The sequence below is a fragment of the Lepidochelys kempii genome, chromosome 16, assembly GCF_965140265.1.
Source record: "Lepidochelys kempii isolate rLepKem1 chromosome 16, rLepKem1.hap2, whole genome shotgun sequence".
NCBI classification, from domain to species: Eukaryota; Metazoa; Chordata; order Testudines; family Cheloniidae; genus Lepidochelys; species Lepidochelys kempii.
Window position 1 is genome coordinate 9,781,965 of NC_133271.1, and position 6,544 is coordinate 9,788,508.

The 6,544-nt window shown below is 44.7% G+C and overlaps 1 pseudogene; it reads left to right on the plus strand.

The window, feature by feature from the left end:
- The first annotated feature begins 418 nt into the window (after positions 1 to 418).
- On the plus strand, positions 419 to 5,092 carry LOC140899380 (ficolin-2-like; annotated as a pseudogene).
- Positions 5,093 to 6,544: the final 1,452 nt, after the last annotated feature.

Consider the following 6,544-nt stretch of genomic DNA (forward strand, 5'->3'; position numbering starts at 1 on the left):
TGTAACTCCAGGCACATGGCCTTGGGTGTTAAAGAGAATATTTATAATGTAAGTGAAATCTATAGATCTGATGGACACCCCAGAGAATGTTACATTCTCCTACCCCTCCTTATACTTCCCAAATGCAGGAAGGGGTGTGTTTGAATCCCAAGGACTGGATCCTGTTTAAATGTCCATTTAGCATTATTAGTACTTTTTACAGATAGTTTACCCTTCCTTTGACCAATATTCTCCCCTTTTCACTTGGAAGCATCATGCTTCTTCAGGCTGGATGGCTCAGGTAACAGATGTCTGTGCCATTATCTGAACGCAGTTTATACAACTGCAAACCTTTTCTAGCTAATACTTTGCTATCCCAGCTGTCACTCTTGGGATGGTTACGCAGTTTAATTTTTTCTTGTTTCATTTCATTTCCATGATGGAGGAGATGGATGATATACAGTGCAAGAAAGGTGAGCATTTCTTAGCACCAGTAAATGTCATCTCATTCTCTCCAGGGAACCCAGACCCGAAAGCATAATAGAGCTGGACAAACAAGTTGCAAAGAATAAATTTGTGATTTACCCTTTTCCTGGTCTCAGGCCGTTGCCAAAGAGACTTTGTTGTTTTCAGAATGAATGTGTTTGCTGTTGCCAATTGGTCAGTGAATCATTTGTGGAAATACAGTTCTGCCAAGGGGTTTGCTCAGCACCTAATTTATAACGAAAGAGGTGTCAGGGCTCAACCAATTTTTTTACTTTCATATCTGAGGTGACAAGCCCAGAAGCGCTGGGGCTATGAACTGCCGAGCCTAGAGGTGCTGGGGCTCTGGCACAAATTAAGCACTGGGTTTGCTTGCAAACTGCTCTCTGCAAGTATGGGTAGAAGCATTTGATATTCATTCCCTCAGTGTAATTTCTCACCCATGTCATGTGATGATATTTCTCATCCCTAACTGGAAGATCTTCTGTCTCAGAGAGAGATTTCAAAATGGCTGCACAGACACTTCCAGTGGAAGTTTTAAGACAATTTTCCGATCCATGAGTACTCAAGTCACTTTGAGCCAGATCCTCGGTTGTGGCTGAAATCTTCTTGCACAGAACACACAGGGCTGAATGGGGTGTAGTGTCTTTTATTCTTTACACCTCAAATTTAACATGAAGAAGCTGCACGGGCACAATGGAGTCTAAATGACTGTGTTTGCTAATTGTTTACAACATGCGAGGCCTGGCTAGAGCCATACGCTGCAGCTCTGGTAGGTTTCTAAATACAGAAACACTAGAGGGCTCACACACTATTTGAAGGGATACTCCCCAGTTCTTATACACTTTGGGGGGAAGGGAGGAGAGGGTAACTCAAAGATATCTTTCCACTTACCTGAACTTGCGGCTCATCCAGGAGCAAAGAATTGCAAGGAGCTATTAGCCCGAGGGAACCTCCTCTATCCCCATGACTGTAACACTGACTGTGCTGTGTGACATGGACACAGATGGTGGAGGATGGATTGTAAGAACAGAGACTAATGAAGCTCTTCATACACTTTTTTCTTGCAGAATAGGTTTCTGTCATAACACAGAGAGATGCCTCTTAGCCAGTGGGTTGCAGTTTGGAAATAAATATGAAAACAGAAACTCAAACAGGTAGCTGTTTGATCAGCCTGATTAGCTGAAAAAAATATCGGCACTTCCTGATCCCTTTTGATCCTTTTCCACAATGCCTTGTTTATCACAGTCTCCAGGTACATTGGTTGTGAACACAATGGGTTTCATGCAGCCTTAGAGTCAAAAAGTCCCCCTTTGTGAGGGGACATTTGTCACTGGCCTGACACAGTAAACCAGGTTTCCCTTCTCCTGGCTATTCTCTGCCCGGCTCTCAGAGCCTCCTCGATAGCTGCCCCAGACTCTGGAACCAGAATTCCTTCTTCCTTCCACTTTGGTGACAGTCATCAGCAGCTCTGTCACTCAGGCAGCCTCTGAATATGAGTGGAGATAGTGTTCTAGGGAGCTGAGGAGACAAAGTTTGAACCCTGTATATACACATCACATTCAAACTTTCAAATGTATTATCATTTATATTCCAGTAGTGCCTAGTTCAACTGATCAAGATCAGGTCCCCATTGTGCTGGACCTTGTAAAAACACACAGTGAGAGACAGTCCCTGTGTTCAAGAGCTCCCTGTCTCAATAGACAAGACGGACAAAGGGTAAGAGGGGTGCCAGAGGTGATGTGACTTGCCCAAGTGGCAGAGCTCAGAATACAACCCAGGCCTCCTGATTCCCAGTCCAGTGTGGTTGTGGTTTGATAAGACCCTCTGCGGATAAGTGTTCCCTGAGGCTGAAATAGGCCTGAGCAGATGATTTACAGTCTCAGTATTTCCTGTCTTCTGCTCTTTGTAGGAGGGAAAACAGTGTGGGATTTCCCAGCTAAGAACCCCCTGTTTCCCCACAGGTGTTCCAGAGACAGGTGGATGGCTCGGTTGACTTTTTCCATGACTGGAATTTGTTCAAGAGAGGATTTGGCAGCCGGCGGTCAGAATTCTGGCTGGGGAGCGACAATATCCACCTGTAAACGTCTCTTGGTAAAGACATCCCTGATGCATTCTTTTCCTTATAGCAACCTTCTCCACCAAGCCTTTCTCCCACACCCTTCCCTTGGGTACTGTATACAGAGCTGTACCAGCAGTAGTTCTGCGGGCACTTGTTACAGCTCAGCCCTCCCAGGAAAGCTATTGAGTCCGATAACACTGTGGCAGCTGGGCTGGCTCCAGCCATGATTCCTGGAGCAGCCTTTGTCCTCTGGTGGTTTACCCATGGAGCAGCAATGAGAGACGCTACGGAGGGGGTGAGGTTATAGATTAGAATCATAGAATCATAGAATATCAGGGTTGGAAGGGACCCCAGAAGGTCATCTAGTCCAACCCCCTGCTCAAAGCAGGACCAATTCCCAGTTAAATCATCCCAGCCAGGGCTTTGTCAAGCCTGACCTTAAAAACCTCTAAGGAAGGAGATTCTACCACCTCCCTAGGTAACTCATTCCAGTGTTTCACCACCCTCTTAGTGAAAAAGTTTTTCCTAATATCCAATCTAAACCTCCCCCACTGCAACTTGAGACCATTACTCCTCGTTCTGTCATCTGCTACCATTGAGAACAGTCTAGAGCCATCCTCTTTGGAACCCCCTTTCAGGTAGTTGAAAGCAGCTATCAAATCCCCCCTCATTCTTCTCTTCTGCAGGCTAAACAATCCCAGCTCCCTCAGCCTCTCCTCATAAGTCATGTGTTCCAGTCCCCTAATCATTTTTGTTGCCCTTCGCTGGACTCTCTCCAATTTATCCACATCCTTCTTGAAGGATTCTGAGCTATCGTAGTGAAGCACAATACGGAGCAGTTTAATAGGGAGGCCTGGTTGGTGGATGGAAATTGGGTTAATAAAGATAAATATGAAGATATTGCTTGATGTAGGAATATCTGGGTAAAATTCTTTACTGTGTGTTATGCAGGAGGTCAGACTAGGTGATCACAGTGGTCCCAGAAGAATGGGGCCTCATACCTGACTGGGACCTCTAGGGGCTTGTGCAATACAATCAATAACAGTAATAAAAGCTCATGGGAGATGCTGAACACTTTGCTTTCATATTGTTTTCTAAAGGAACCAATGAGCTCTGTGTTGATCTCAGATTTTTTTGACAACTCTCAATTTGCCAATTATGCGTCATTCAAAATTGCAGGAGAGACTGAGAAAAACAAGCTAATCCGTGGAATCTTGGTTGCCAGTACTGCGGGTAAGTTCTTGCATGTCCCAAACCTTTCACGGCAGATGGAAAAACCTGGCAAGCCAGAGAGATGTAAAATGTTCTGTGACAGAAGTCAAATACATCCAACACCAGTTACGTGAGATTTCTATTAAGTACTATACTGTCCCTTTTATACAGTAGGGGTCTCATGATGGAATACTGTAGTAACAACTGTTCCGTGCCACGGCCTCTATATGCAGAGACTGATTGAATAAGTGAAAAGTGATCCCCGTGGAAGTGATCTCTCTCTTTCAGGAAGTTCCAGTTACTCTGCTGCGGAGGTATTATTGAAGGAGCACAGATTCTAAAGACACCAAAGATGTGACGTGATCTGGATTAGGCTGCCTAGTGCAGAGACAGAAAACAGACTTCTAAGCAGAGTTAGGCACAGTCACTGAAGGTTACTTTCCTAAATAGGACTGTAATACCCCTGACAAAGAGGTGAATTACTCCAAATAGACACACCAGAAGTGATGCATGTCACGGAGAGGGTGGACGTGCCCCCTTTAATGTAAAGTACACATTCAAGCTCTGGAGGCAGCCGTTCTCTGGCATGCAGTCTGCTGCTGGATTGCTTAGGGACATTGTGAGGCCTCAGCAGGCCCCAGGCACTCAGGAGCACATTGCACTCACATTACACCACCACAAAGATGTGAGTGGCCAGCAGAGCACCCCTGGACTGAGCTCATTGACTGCAATGAGTTACTCTGGATTTATAGTGGTGCAACTTAGATCTGAATCTGACCTGATCAAGACTCTTCCTCCCAGGAAGCAGAACTGGAGTATCTCTCCTGTACCCCAGGGAGACTTCTGTTGCCTGATTAAAGGAGAAATTAGTGACTCCACTGCGGAACCTCCAGAATGGTCTGTGGGACCTGAACTGTGCAAACGTGGACAAAATACACACAATTGTTTCCATGGTGGATTCATTAACCATCCACAACAACATGCCATTTACACCCGAGGCTGTGACAATGACCAGTATTCAAGTAACTGTGCCACATCTTTTAAAGGGGCCTGGTGGTGCAAGGAATGTCAGTGGTCCAACCTGAATGGATTATATCTGAGAGGAGCCCACGAAAGCTGTGCTGATGGGGTGAACTGGAAGACAGGCAAAGGGCAGCAGTACTCCTACAAGATGTCAGAGATGAAATTTAGGCCTGTGTAGCTGATCAGGGAAGCAGTTATAGTAATTACACCTAGCTCTTATGCAGCAATTATAGGCTGGTCATATTGAATATTTACCTGGAGATGTCTGTTACACCTGTGTGTTTTTTTTTAATACCATCATCTTATCTTTACCTTTTACACTCTGTATTTCTGCTGGCCCAATGAGAGATGCAGCCATGTACGTAACAGGGCAGAAATGGGACCTCATTAGCCAGATCCATGTAGTTGGAATCTTGGTGAAAGTCTAATAAATACATGGTTAAATACATACAGACCCCGAGTCATCATTAGGCATAGAACCCATGATCTGCAGCACCACACTTGGAAGCCCTTCCAACCTGAGCTCAAGAACGTGTAACACTTTGCTATAAGTAATAGGCTGTTTGGTTTTTTTGCACAGCAGCAGCTAGGGGACTGCAGCATGGCCCACATGTAGCCAGTGAGATGCACTGGGAGCACCAGTCGTACAAAAAGACAAACCGTTTTTGTGAGAAACTCTGAGCTTTCCAAACTGGTTTTATTTCAAAGGGTGTGTTGACATTTTGCAGAATATGCTTTTATTTTCCCCTTTATGAAATATATTATTTAAATGGTATCCTCATTTGTCATTGATCAAAAAGGAGGATTTAATGCGCAATCTTTCTGTTAACATTTTTGATAAAAAAGGAGATTTTTAAAAAAAAAAAGTTGTGAATTTTTCTTGAAAAAGAATTTACAAACATGTTGATGTTTCACATTTTTCATTTTTGAAAAAAACTGTCCACAGAAAAACTCTTAATGTGAAAAATTTCAATTGTCTCTATCTAGCTCGTGTCTCCATCCCAATTTGGCTCTGCCCTTCTCTGCTTCCAGTGTCAGAGGTAGTCACTCCAGTATATCTCCTACGACAGTTATGCCATTCTTCTCCTGCAAAACATTACTGACTGGAGCACCAGCACCCACTGAAGAACCCTCCCCTCTCTTAATAAATCAGACAGTGGCTTAATGATGCCTATTTCGCAAACACTTTTTGAGACACAAGGCAGTTGAATAGCATTAGAGCCAAAATCTGCCTGGCCCTGCACTGAGCGTCTATAAAGGGGTTGGAAGACAGAACGGACACCTGCGAGAAGGGGACGTAATTTGTCTGGCTACAGTGGGGAATACAAGAGAGGATAGCGACTTCTGCCGGCAACATTGTGGCTCCAGAGGGCACGTCTGAATAGAGGGATGGTGCAAATAGAAGGGCACTGAAAGGATTGCTGGCTATACCTGGTCTAGAAACTCCTGCTGCTCAGTCCAGGCCTCCTCATGGCAGTATTCTTCCCACCTATGCTGGTATAACCCTAATGTGACTCCATTTCCATCAGTTGAGTTACTCCTTATCTGAGTGAGTGGGGAATCAGAGACGTTAAATTTCACAAAGGCATGACAGGCTCTAGGGTGCTCCCACCGAGGTCAATGGCAAAACTCTGTACTGTTTGACTTGTGTCAGGGATCAACAGCAGAGGTAGGGGATGACAAGATGCGGCACTGCGGGTGGGTTCTGGGCAGCTCCTGTTTTATCCATTATGGCAGAGAAAAACATGGTAAGGCAAAGAGATGTAGAATATTCTATGGCAGAAT